We start from the raw sequence: 14,789 nt of genomic DNA, 5'->3' as shown, positions 1-14,789 counted from the left end.
GAAAACTTCTTTAATATTTCAAAAAATACCCCAATATACTTTACTGGAATATACTTTAGCTTTATTACAAATAATAATAATTTTGGGAAATTCATTTTACCCAATATCCCAAGAAAAGTGACTAAATAATCGGTGGTGAATATAAACATAAAGTAATCTTACCATGTTTAACCCATAAGAATCTTGAAAAGATAATTTATTAGTATAAATCAATAGTGTTGTTGCTTTCTTCATGAAGTAGACATTCCAGTATTTGTAATTACTCAAAATATAAACTACTGATAATAGATATTATGCTTTGTTTACTCCTATATCTCCAGTTATAGGGAACAATATATACAGTAGGTACTCAATAGAAATTGTTGAATAATCAACAACAAATAAATGAATTTCCAAAATTATACAGAAGTTTTTAAAAGAGAAGTCCAGCTAAAGTAGCAGACATTATAAACAACTATAAAAAAATGCCTACTACTTTGCCTACAAAATATAATGTAAAAATCTAAGAAGTACATACTATAAGAATGACATGCAACACCACATGAATCATTAAGCTAAATTTTCACAAAAGAAAGTTCTTTTTTATAATAACACAGTATAAGGTTTAATATAACAATGGAATACTCAAAATTTATAATTAAATGCCACTGCAGAGATCCCCATACATTTAATTTGATACAGAGAGACCTGGAAGCAGCCTGGGCAGATGTTTATTTATTTATTTTGTTATTCAGGTGACAAAATAGAAAATGAAAGAAGATAATTTGCTTAACTGTTGCCACAGGCCGACTGCATAAATGAATGAATGTATTATTGTTGTGTATTATTTTTATCCAGTAGTGTCTTGACTGTGTGCTCTTGAATAACTTCACCTTTCTTTATGCTTTGGATGCATTGCTATGAGAGGAATCATTGAATCAAGCCAAAACAAAGATTCCTTCCTGTCTGGTTGTCTGTCTATCAAAATACAATTTTAGATAGGTAGAGACTGGGTAAATAATTATTCAAACAGTGTGGCTGGAGAAAAGTTTAAATTTGGAGAAGAGGTTCATTCTGAGATCCTCATTTTTTTATATAAATACTTTTAGTCAATATGGCAGATAGAAAAAAAATGATGGTTAATTAGGCCAGAATATTTTTTTCAATTCTGCCACTAGATATAAGGAGCTTGGATAAATGACTTGACCTATTTGACCCCCTGTAAATGAGAATATTAGAGGAGGTAATCTCTATAAAATGAGAATATTTGACTGAACGACTTCTAAATTTTCTCCTAGCTCTATACTACTGTCACACACACACACACACACACACACACACACACACACACAGGCTTATATTTTATTATTACAGGGACTTGTTACTTGTAATAGAGAAAGATTTGACTAAATAAAACTCGTGAGGGGCATTTGCAAATCATATTTATTCTCCAATGAATCACAAAGGGTTTTACTGGTTAAAATCTGCTAGGCATTAGAATCTTTCTAACTGAAACTGAAACTTATTTAGTGTCCCAGGAAAGCTCGACTGTTAATAATAGTCATGCTTTGAGTGAGAACATGGACTCCCAGTAGTATTTAAAGAGATTTTGCAAATCTAGGATAATATGAATAATTCCCAAGATGGATGCCTGAGCATCTGAATGATTTTTAAAAATGCCTCCTCTTTGTTATTATTATTATCCAGTGCAATCATAGTCTATGGAGAGCAGACCCATGAAGTTCCTGAAAGTACCAGAGTGTTCAGCAATTGAGAGGAAAATCATTATTGTAAAAACACGGTTTTCAATAGTCCCTTTTCCTTTTATTCCTTATCTTAAACATGAAAAGTTTTGTGAAGTATAAATGCAGTGTACTCTAATAAAATGTTTTGAGTAATATTTTAATCAATTCCTAACTGGTTCTTAAGTTATGAGTTTTAAGGCAAAATTATAGGAGTTTTTTTTTATGGTTTTCCTATGTTAAAAGTCATTTACGAAGTTTGATTCAAATACAAATTGTAAGAACTCATACATTATTCAAGGACTAGCACACAGGCACACGTTCTAAACATAAAGACAACAAAAGTAGCATGTTATCTATTGTATTTATCTTATATCATGTTTTTTTCCATGTTCTGACCATTCTTAACTCATGAATGCTTCAGAGGTTAAACATGTATTGACATTTATGTTTAACAATTTTTTTCCAATTCAAAGCATTTTTCATAAGTATTTGATGAAAATTTAAAGGAATAAACCACATTTTTAATTTTATGGGTTTGAATTAAAGTCATTTTTTCTTTGTAAGCTATTATTTATGAGGGAGTTGGCATATCATTGTTAAATGGTAGACACTTAAACTGAGAATAAAAGTAACACAACTACAACATGCACCAGGAAGACACAGAACTTCTTCCTTGGAAACAGGTTACTTTTTCTTCAGGATTATTCCAAATGAACAGACCTTAATTCTTGAGTGGGATTCCCCCAAAGTACACCACACTAGATCCTATTTCAACACAATCATGAAAGTTCAAAGAACTTACATAAGTCACCTGAACAACAGATCAAATCACTTATACATAAATATCATCAGAAAAGCAGTTGTTATTGACAGGTTTTCCCAGTGAAATTATACTAAGCCTAAGAAATGATGAGGGGGTTAAATAGAAATTTGCTTCTTATATAAATAACTTAAATATCTCTGGTTCTATCATTTAAAAATCCAACTCATTTCTAATTAGTAATGCACAGAATTGAAATTATGATTAAAAATTGAATTATAGATCTAAACAAAACACCTAAAGAGAGCCTAATCTTTAAAGTGTAGAAAAATGCTTGTTTTGAATGAATGACTTAGTTGACTTTCTCTGTTAGAAGATGATGAAAAAAAAATGCCAAAACAAATTTCTCATTTATTTCATATCTTGTAACATGTTCACATTGGCAGAGTTTAAATAATATGTATGATACCAAAAATCTGATTGTTAAATTATTCTTATATCCAGATCTATGCAGACAAGTTTATAACCTGTTCTGCAACCCCAAACTGTCTTTCATATATTTTAAATCAAAGAACAGTTTTACCAAAAGTGACTATTTTGAATTTTAAAAACTCTGATATAAAAATTTTAAAAGTATAATCATTCCTAACTACAACAAACATTAAGAAGTAGCATGCTTTGTTAAAAGTGAAGCTGACCAGGAGTGATATGTGGATAGGTAAGTAAAAGAAACAAACATCCTGTTATCCCTGCTCCTTTCATACTTCAGAAACAAATGGAACAGATTTCAGAGACATTTCCTTTATATAATCATGACCATGATCAATTATGTATAATTATTCAAAATTAAGATATGACATATACAATAAAGGATTTGAGGTTAGAAAATTTTAAGTGTAATTTGTATACAGCCTAGAAAACTTATACATCTTTTTATATCAAAATTACATTCTTTCCTTTGAACTTCATTGTATTTTGATATAAAGTGAGATTTTGATTTTCTAAAATCACTATCACTTAACATTTCTGTTTGAAATTTTAGGGAACTGCATTTTCAATCAAACTTCTTTCAAAACCACCATGGTAGTAAAAGTGATGCAGTTTTGGGTCATCTGCCTGGATATTGCTTATTTACCTTCATTTTATTGTTTTTGATAGTCACATATTCAAAACTTAGTTGTTTGCATCTAGGGAAACTTTACAATGATACCAATTCTGCAAAGGATAACATCAAGATATACTCAGTTTTGCTTAATAAAAACATATACAGAAAACTATTATCACTATTAAGTAATAGTTAAGTAAGGAAATACATTTCATAGTTAAGGCACAGATTAGAAAGGAATATATAATGAGTGTAAACTATAGATTTTAAGCCTGCAGATGGTTGCCATTTTAAATAATTCCAATTTAATGACCACAAACAAAGGACTCATGTCAATACTCTAAAGTGAAAGAAAGTGAGGTGGTTTTGATTAAATTTTTCTTATCACATTTTTTCCTCTTTAGAATTAAGAATGATATGATTCTACTCAAAAGAGATGACAGTCAACATAAACATTTTTAGGACCAGAGATGTATGACAAAGATTACCTTGCCCTCTTACCTAAGAGGATTATAGGATAAATGATTTCCAGTCCACTCTAGTAAATTGAAATTGAGTTTCAGAAGGTTCCACTTGCTTACTATGCTAATTTAGCTTTCAAAACAGAAAGGCAAGTATTTTTATAAAATACATACACACTTCTAATTTTAAGGAATTTCTGTTATAATTATCGTGTCATAAAAGTACTTACTGTTCTGGTAGGAATTTTGGTGTATTTGGTTCTTCGTTTTCTTTCCTTCAGAGTTCTCTTTTTTGTCTAAAGGAAAAACAGCATGTATTGTGATTACTTGACTATACAGAATGCAGAATTATTCAGATTCTCATAAATTTAGCAATCACTTTATTATTTGATTTCTCCCTAAAATCTTGCAACATATAGTCCAAATAAAAACCATGTTCATGTATATTTAGTATATACAGTATAATAGAATATTAAAGTTGGTTTGGAGAGCTATAGATTAAAATTCTGTAGATAATTTACATATTGATTTTATAAAATGTAGATCAAGAAACTGTTTCCTATACTAGACTGTTTCTGTTTGAAAAGTGAAACAGGCAGATATGCAGATATTAGAGAATATTACATTATTGTATTCATTAAAAAGGAATCACACAACTCTTAGTCAATTAAATGTTTTGTGCTGTATCAAGCATTAATATACTTACTATAAATCAATTTTATACATCTTGGGTTACTTTTAAATTTTATATTTTTCACTGGAATTAGGAAAACATCAATATATTATATATATTTGCCTATTTTCAGGGCCTAATCAATGTGTAGATATAAACTAGCATTAATCTAATAGTTAGGATATATTGATATGGACACACACACACACACAGTATATATATATATATATATACTGTGTGTGTGTGTATATACACATATATGTGTTTTTATATATATACACATAAACACACTATAAACCCATCAGGAGTTAGGAGAAAAACAAATACAAACCATTGCACAAAAAGTACAACTTTCAGCTTAGAAAATAAGAAAATGAAATCCTTTCCAGGAATCAATATCAAGAATTGCTTTAATGTAATAAAGATGTCAAGAATTTCTAACTTGGTTTGACATTAGCAACTCATAAGCAGAAATTTAACAATTCTAGAGATGAGTACCTCTTGATAAAAGTTCTCATCATTTTCAGTCTTCAAAAAATTTAAGTAGAATAAAAGCCAAGAAAGAATGAAAATTTGAAAGATAGGTTCATGATAGACCTGCTTCTTTGATTTTAAGAGTTCTAGTAGCATCTGTTGTCAACAGAACTACACAAATATTACAATGCCAGCAGCTCTCATTACTGGCTTACACAGGCACTGTGTGGAAAAGATCTGAAGTGACAACTATATTTCCAAAGCTGCACTTACTACATCTGTTCAATGATTAAGCCTCCAAGGTCCGCTTTCATTTTATTCTTGCTTGAAACTCAACTGTTTTCTAGTAAAATCCATTAGGAAGAGCAATGTTAAAATGCATTTAGTTTTGCCTGAGTGCCTCTTAAAATACAATTTTGAGCTACAATCAATTTTAGATAAGATTTCCATAGTTTTTGTTTTAATAAAAAAAGTGTCAGTATGCTAAAACTACAAGATTCTACAGGCATGCACATTAAAATAAATAGAGTGGCATATAGCTCTTTAAAGAGATATGAAAAAAACCTGTCAGAGAAAACAAAGTCTTTCTATTAAAAAATAAAAGAGAATGCTTGACACTATATATATATTGCACATGACTACTTACCACGGAGCTGACTTCCCAAAGGGATGCTATGAAAGGATTAAACAGTTTTTGTGACTTATGCTATCTGCAGGGATTTGATTTCATTTTGGTTTTGCATACATATCTATCACAAGGATGAATGGACAACAAGCCTGTTCTACTGTAGGGAACAAACAACTATTTTCTTATTTATGCTTCAAATATGGATGTGTACAGTGTTTTTCTGGTAGCTAATTTCTGTCTCCTTTGTGTATAAATTCCTTCTTTTTATTTTCGAGGAGAAAGTAAAAATAACACAGGATAATTTTGCACCTTCCAGCATCTATCTGATCTTTCAATGAAATAAATGGTCTTACTCACCCAATTTCCTGGTGTTGAGATTTGGTATTTTTATGATTTTGTGTTAACAAAGAGATAACATGAATCTGTTTAGTTAAGTTTGTCTATTTTTCACTAAACGTTATATGTATTCATAATCAATGAAGCTAATGATTTTTAGTGCTATTTTTATCCAATATCAGAAGTATACTTGATATGGAGAAAAAAGAAAATTACTTCAACAGTGACTAGAAAGCAAATCACTTGTACCTGATGACCCTAATCATAATGCTTTTTATAGAATTAAACAAAAACACAGCATGATTTAGACATTATAAATACTATTACACTTGTTTTCTTGTCATTTTTTGAGGGAACTATTTATATTAATGTTGAATGTTCAAAACTTCACAGAAGTTTAATTAAAAAGATAACTATTTTCTACAAATTACTAACATTTACCTCCAAGCTTTGCTTTTACATACCTGAAACATTACATTTTGATGAAAATACTGATTTTAATTGATCCTTCCCTAATACCACTAAGGTAAATATTTATTTAGAGTTGGTTTTAAAGAGTGCTCTGTAAAACTTTGTACCATGGTCACTTATAATTCCCATTTTAGTCTAAAGACTGGGATGCTAACAGAATCCCAATACCAAAGTTTTAAAATGTCAAACAGTAAAATACAGATCAACTCAGTGTGTCCTCTCTTGGACACCCTCCTACTAAAATGACAAAAATTGTGGTACAGACATAGTTATGAAGCTGACTTGCAATATCCTCAGAATGGTTATCACTAATCCTCGGGATTTTATTAGATATCTTTTGGCTTAAATTCTTATTCTTGGAACAACAGTTGGCAAGCAGAGATAACTTTAAAAAGGGACATTATCCAGGTCATTACTGACTGAGGGTAAGCTTTCAAACACAAAAATAAAGTATTGCACAACAACTAAAGGCAATCGCTGACTCAGGATTAGGGGGATTGGGACACAATTACCTTTTAAGAACATCATTGGGACATTGGAGGAAAGTTGAATATAGGCTGTAAATTAGAGAATGGTATTATATCAGGGCTAAATTGCCTATGTCTGAAAATATTCTGTGTAGGGTAAGAGTATGTCCTGTCCTTGGGAAATACACTGATACATTTTATACATTAAAGTATTCAGGATATGGCACACCATGTCTCCAATTCAGTTGAAAATGGTGCAGAGAAAAATGTATTATCAATATATGTATTATATTGTCTGTATATGTGCAGTATGTGTGTGTGTGTGTGTGTGTGTGTATAACCCTCCCCATCAAAAAAACCCCAAGTTTTTATATTATTTATAATACCTAAAACATGCAGTATTTTGCTTAATTCTATAAATAGAATTCTATAAATAAAATTAAGATTAGGATTACAAACCATTAATGATTTTTTTAGCCATTGTTAAAGTAATAGATCATATACATACAGTGTGTGTATATATATGAATGTGTTTATGAATGTATGAAAAGAGACAAGAGAGAGGGAGAGAAAATAAAAATGTAAATGGTGAATCCAGGTAATGGGAATGTTGAAATTTGTACTATCTTTGCTAGTATAAATTTGGTTAGTTTGAAATTATAGAGAAACAAAAATTCTAAAAAAAGAGAGTCTATAAAACTATGTTTAAAACTATTATATTAAAACAAAATGTCTATACCACATTACACTGGACTGTGACCATTTTAGTTTTGTTCATTAAACACAAGGTTGTTTTATTCCATCTATAATTATAAAAATAATGATATTTATCTAGATAACTATTGAAAAGTATTAGTGGAAAGAAAATATTCTATTAAATAATATTCTATAAATAAATGCAATCACTACAGGTACCTATGGTGTTACCAGTAGATGTAAAAAGCAAGGATACAAAAGACAGCCTTTCTTTGAGATAAAGGTATAAGGCCAGAGGATGTTTTGGATAAAGGAATTTTCTGTTTTTTTTTTTTTTCTTTTTTCTCTTTGTGTCTAAACCATTGACAGCCATTTAGGAAGCTATGTCTACAAGCTTGTTCTGTTCTGATAGAAGAAAATGCTTACCAACAAGGACTAAAGAAAAGGAAGGAGGGTTACGATGAATGAGCTACTTATTTTTCTGTTGTGACACTTTATTATACAAGTCAGCAAATACTAAAACATTTGTTGGCAGTTGGAGTTACAATAATCACATACTGGGTTCAGCCATGTTTAACATTTTCATTATACTTAAAATAATTATTTTAGAATGGGGGGATGATAATGAGGCGGCATGGCAGTAACTCAGGAGAGCCAGTATGTACCTTGAAAAGGAGGATGGGAATTAATTAAATGAGAAGCTTGGGGAAGTTAATTGGGACTGAATGAAGATAAGGGCACTAAAGCATTAAGAAATGAAACTATTTTTTTTAAAGAAATATATAGCAAAGTCACTGTGCACAGACCTAGGAGAGAATAACGGCAGGAATGTGAATGACTGGAGCAGAATTGTGCCCGTGGGGTCCCCTGTGGGCCCCCAGGACCTAGAATGATGCATGCCATGTAAGCAAATGTTCATGGAATGAATAATATTGTATGTTGACAAAGTAAAATTCAGAATCCTATAATGTAGTTCTGACTCTGCCTCTATCCAGTGTTTGACCCTAGGCGAATCACTTCATCTTTCCTGACCTCTATTTTATCTGCTGTGAAATGAGAGTGGAAAAAGCTGATTGTCCTGGGTGCCTCCAGCTCTAAACATTTCTGTATACATTCTGTTTATTAAAAGGGGCAATTGTGAACATTTCTGTAGAAGAGAATATCCTGGTATCAGTTCTATAAAGAACCGGGGGAAATAGGAAAGATGAACAAAGGAGCAATGCTCTGTTTCAAGTAATGGAAAATAAGTTCTATTGAAAGATATTTTAATACAGAAGAGAGGATGTAAAAGGCGACTTGTGGTTTTTGTTTGTATGGATGGTATAGATATGCAGATGTAGACCATTTTTATCTGTTCTTTTTATGATAATCAGAGTGACTGGACACATTCCCAGCTCCACATTTATAGTCCTCAAGTGAACAGAAATGGAGAGCATTCAAAAGATGCCATAAAATGGCAGGAGTTTATGTCAATGTTCTTTGACTACAAGGTCATGGAATTGGGAATGCCGATGTTAGAGGAGAGAAAGCTGAAGGAGTTTAGGATCTATATGTAATTCCAGAAAGAAATGTCAGATTCAGCATCATGTGGAATGATTGCTGCCTGCGTCTTTGTCAACACTGGCTTCCTCTTACATTATTTTTCCTACAACTTGTCAGGAACTGACATTCTGCAGCACATGATTCACCAACTATGTACTGGAGATTTCAGTTTTCTCTGCTGGTTTTGGTTTTGTCTTTCCAACTTGACGTGGTCCCATACCACACATTTGTGTTTCCCAACAGAAAGGTGATACTTAAAAAGAATAGATGCTCAATATGCACTCAGCAATAGATGGAGAGGGGCAGGACATACTCTAATCTCAGAAAAGGGACAGAAATGCTGATGGACAGCTGCCAAAAATGACTTCACAGCCATCAAGTCTGACTGGTGATCCTGGGTCTTCTGGGATGTATCTGTCTTTCCTTTCTTCTCCATGTCATATTCTTCTAGACGTTTTAGGGAGGATGGAGTGGGCCATGTACTCATCAATGGTGCTCAGATGTTTAATGAAAATAGTCTGAATCGTATTAGAAGCATCAGAAAATATGAATTGAAATCTGCATGCCATTTGAGTTTGATTCACTGCAGACATGAATAGAGAATATTTTCTCAGCTTTATAAGAAGAGGATGTCATGATTTTATGTTCAAAAAAGATCTCTGTAGTAATACCCCCATAAGGAAACTGGAGGGACAGTGACAGCAGAATTGGTGTCTCTGTGGGCAGGGAGTGATGGGTGAACAGAGAAGTTACAAATGAAGAGGAAGAAACAAGGGACTGGGAACTCAAAAGAATTGGTTCATTTTCAGAGAGCTTTGATTTTCTATGGATTCTAGTTCTCCAAAAACAAGAGACTGTGGAGAATATTGAGATGAAATAGTACAGTGCTGCTGAATTTATAAAAGAAGGAACCAAACAAATATCTTCACAAAGTATCCCAAGGTAGTTATTTCGACTATGCACATTTTCTGACAGGACAGGCAGAAGATATGGGTGACATGATAAAAAATAAAAAGTTGATTCATTTCTCCTAACTTATTGGAGGATAGGTATTCAGGGTCGGGCAGCAATTCTCCATACACAATGAGGCTAAAGGAGAGAAAATGATTTATCTAAACTTGGTTAGTCCCAAATTCAAACCCAGCAATGTGACAGTGAAGGGTAAGTAGGGTTTTCTGACGTGGCATGAGATCTTTATAGTTTTGTGCTGATGGGCTTGTCTTTGGTGATTTGCTGAATTCTGAGTTTAGCTCAATCCCTTACACTCTGATGGCAGTTGTAGGAAGGTTCTAAGTTTGGAAGCATAAGGCCAGCAGGTCAGACCTGTAGCCTTGAGGAAATGGTCTTTGGTCCCCTCTGTTGTATGTACGTTGGGGAATAACTGTAAGAAGTGAGCAGTATCTTATGTTAAACTTGCCCTTAAGACACCATCTTCATTATATTTTTTTTTCTTTAAGACACTGGCTTTCAGGTAACTCAAAAGGGTGTATGACTGTAAAAGACAATAGATTATTTTACAGATATCCAGGACCTTTATATTCAGAAAAAACCTGCCCTCTTCAAGGGTGCATTGCTGGAGATTTTATATATGTATAATATATATGTATATATTATGTATATACACATTTATATATAGAAGCAGTTTTTAAAAATTATAACTGCATTTAATAAGCCACATTCAGCAGCTTGCACATTTATCACATTCATATTTGAAAGGAAATGGTAATATAGGTGTTAAATATCTCTGTTTACTTATTAGCAACTTCCTTGGAGTTGGTATGTGGTGGAGTCAGGTACTAAATTCAATTCTGTCTGTATCTGAATCCTATTTTCCCCCCTCACAACTTGGTCTCAGTTGAGCTAGAATGAACTTTGAGAAGGTAGGAAAATTATCTTCTAGATCTTCCTCTACTACTTATTGTATCACATTGAAGCATTTCATATACATTTTCTTCATCTTATTTGCTTCTTCTGCAAAATGGGGATAAAATAACAACATTTACTGGCAGGCAAGTGGCTAAGGTAACACATTTATTGAGGTATCTCATTTATTAACTCATTTACTGAGATTTCTAAAAGTAGTTGAAAATATTTAATCTTTGAACAACAAAAATCTTAAAAAAGAAGACTTTCCAAACAATGTACAAATATATAAACTTCTTTGAATTGATCAGACCTTCAGAGGTTTTGCCTGAACATCATGATTTCTATATTAAACAATTCCAAAATCAATAAAACAGGCTTCTATATACATGATTATTTCATATTGTAGGATTTCCCTTAGTATATGTTTATTATAATATACATAAAACATTTGTTATAGTACTTTTAACTCCAGGATGTCTATTTTTATGTAGTTCACATATATTAGGCAGCAAATAAAACTGCATGGTCATGGAGGTCTAGAGATAAATTTTCTCTTAATTAAAGTCTACAAAATATGAGTGAAAATTTGGGATGCTGCAAAATACTAGATGGGTAAAAGACATTCTGTGACAACTTGGAATCATAAATGTCCATGTTAACCGAGAGAGCCACACTTTCAATCCTTTAAATTATTGGAAATTGGAAAATGATATCCTAAAGTGAAGTCCTCAGAAGCAAAGTTGTTCTCTAATCATCTCATACCTGCCTTTTTCTCCCCCAAGGCAAATCATAGAAACTAGAATTCCTCTTCCCTGAGGTGGGTCATCAAAAGCATATCATCTTTTCCCGAAGTCAGCTATAAAATCTAAAAATATTTCCCTAAATTTCCCTGGCTTTTCTATGTGAAGTTTGGCCACAAAGACATTCTCTGATGTATTTTGATTGCAGGTCATGAGACACCCATTCCAGAAAGGGTCCTGCCCCGTACCTGAAAGAAACCCTGTGAATAGAGGTCACATAGAATCTGAAGACAGATTCAGATTCATACCTGATGGGTCCCCCCTGGATTAATTACCATTAGACCAACCATATTTTTACATAGCTATCCATTCTTCATCTGACATAGGAATGAAAATGGAGAGTTTATACTCCAGAGTCTTTGTGTCTTCCATTTGAAGTGTCACATAAAGCTATGAACAAATCAATTTTTATTTTTTCCCTGTTAATTTATTACTAGTTTATTTCAGCAGACTCAAATATTAAACTTTTGGTGGAAAGTTTGAACTTGCTTACATAATGAATACATTTCTTTAATTCCAAAAGTCCTAGAAATAAAACTTTTAAGCATTTACTTTGGATCAAACAAACTTTAAAAAATAGTTCTGAGATTTTGATATGAGGAGTTGGAAATAATCAAAGAATGGAATGGAATTTTTCACCCTGAAACTGAGTAAATATGAAGTTACAGTTTCAGAACACTGGACTGTAGACTATCCAATGGATTGTCCAGCAAACAATGAATGAAAACTAACTGATAGAAAGAAAGGACCCAAGGTAGGAGGGGATGCTAAGAAAAATGCTTGCCATAAATAAGAACAAACCAATTATTTATGATAAAGTTTTTCTTTTTCTTGCAAAGGCCATTAATACAACCATATGAAGTTCTAAGTCAATGACTTATTCAGAGAAGAATTTAAAGATATTCTTTAAAAAGCCCTAAATGTGTTGGAGAGAAATGGAGAACATCTAATAAATCACACAAGGGAAGTACGGTTAAGTCATACTAAATTTTTCACTAGAAAAAGCAATTGGGTGCTCTAGCATTTGAGATTTGTGGGAGAGTTCAATACAATTTCACTTTAAAATCAACACTATTTTAGTTAGTGTAGAAAAGATTCTCATTTCACCCATGAAATGATATAATGAATAGAATAACAGCAGATCAGGTGAGGCAATAACATGGATGAGCTGTTCTCTCAGCTTCCACTCTTTGATCCTCTTGATATCTAATGTGAATGGCAACTAAATTTTCACTGACAAAAGAATATGTTCAGAGAAATATTAGACTAATTCCTCATTTTTGGAGAGATAAGACTGGGCAGGATTATAAGGGTTTGAGTTTTTGTTCCTTTGATATAAAATTCGATGGTAGACCAACCTTCAATTTGAAATTAAAATTTCTTTTAGAATTACATACTATAGCAGAGAATCTTTGCTGCATATTTCAGTGTAGTATTTGCCATAGAATACCATAGGTAATTTTGTTTTTTAGACATACATTAAGGTTGAGTCATTTTTTTATAGGAAAGTGATTTTTTTTATAATCAATTACATATCCTTGAAATAAGGGATAATCAGAAAATAATCATATAATGATTCATTTTAACAAACTTAAATGAAGTCTATGCAATACCATCAACCACATGTGGATTTTTAATTTTACTAATAATTTTCACATGAACTAAAATGCCACTAAAATAAAATCATTTAAATGCTAACTATGTTAAGAAGAGTAAACTTGGTCAGCAGAGATTGATGGGATGGCTCCAACTATCTTCCAGGTTGAATACAAATCACAGTCTTATTTTTAACACTGGAGGCAGCCTTGTGTGAAGCCACAGTTCCATCTCTGCACAGGCAAATCTCAACAAGTTTTCTAGGGTACTATTCTAGGAGTTGTGTGGTACAGTCATAGAAACGAAATGATGTATCCCATTTGTGTACAATGAATCAAAATGCAGTCTGTAAAAAAATTTTAAAAATTAGAAGACAAAGTCCCTGTGAATAAAATTCAAATCTCTATAATATCACTTGGTGCATTATTCTGATACTTGCTTTTGTGTTTAATACATGGTAAAGGAAGCTCTCCAAAAGAAACTATCTAATTAATATTCAATTCACAGTACCTAGCACATTGCTGGTTATATATGAAGCTTTAAATAAATGTGTGTTGAACTAAACTATTGAAGGATTCAGTCAGTTCCCTTTCTCTACACAGCATCTTCTAACTACAAACTTACTTTTCTCCTTGAGTAGTATTATTGAATCATGGAGATACAATTAGACTAAGTGCTAGTGATGCTCTTTTTTATGTACACATGATTTTGATTTGATTTTTATAGGATATTTAGCTATTGTGCAGGACATGGAAATCACTTTTAGTCACCTTCTATGACATTTATTTATATTTACAATCTGTATGTTTTCATAAAGGCTTATACAGAACTTCAAAATTAAAATATGCTTTGTGACCATCAATTGAAAAGGAGTGTGAGAAATAGTTTTCCATATGTATGTATATATTTGACGTTTTCCATGAGTAGCAATCTCATAAACACAGCATTATATCTTTTTCTGTACTCTTCCCCTTTTTCTCTCTCCCAGTCTGATTGCTATCCTTAAAATCTTAGACCCTTGCCTTTAATTATTCACTTCTCTTAAGTTTTATGAAAAAGATCCATGGTTAATTCTGTGATATATCTAATATGAAAGTTATATGATATGATTAAAAATAACAAGGAAAATCACCTAAATGGGGAGTCAAAGCTGAAATATTCGTGGTTTAAGGTACAAACCACAAAAACAA

The 14,789-nt window shown here is 32.0% G+C and overlaps 1 protein-coding gene across 5 annotated transcripts in view; it reads right to left on the bottom strand.

The window, feature by feature from the left end:
* The window catches only part of Syt1 (synaptotagmin 1), a 512,448-nt gene that overhangs the window by 344,221 nt on the left and 153,438 nt on the right, over positions 1 to 14,789 (bottom strand). For 4 of the 5 annotated variants that reach the window (XM_047549411.1, XM_047549410.1, XM_047549414.1 and 1 more), the window contains one exon: positions 4,281 to 4,346. The gene's annotated coding sequence lies outside the window, so the exon portion shown is untranslated. Of the gene's footprint in view, positions 1 to 4,280; positions 4,347 to 5,843; positions 5,870 to 14,789 lie in introns of all 5 variants that reach the window. The other variant, XM_047549412.1, reaches the window with a different exon arrangement.

Source organism: Sciurus carolinensis, chromosome 4, assembly GCF_902686445.1.
Source record: "Sciurus carolinensis chromosome 4, mSciCar1.2, whole genome shotgun sequence".
Classification (NCBI taxonomy): Eukaryota; Metazoa; Chordata; class Mammalia; order Rodentia; family Sciuridae; genus Sciurus; species Sciurus carolinensis.
This window is presented reverse-complemented; position numbering and strand designations above follow the sequence as displayed.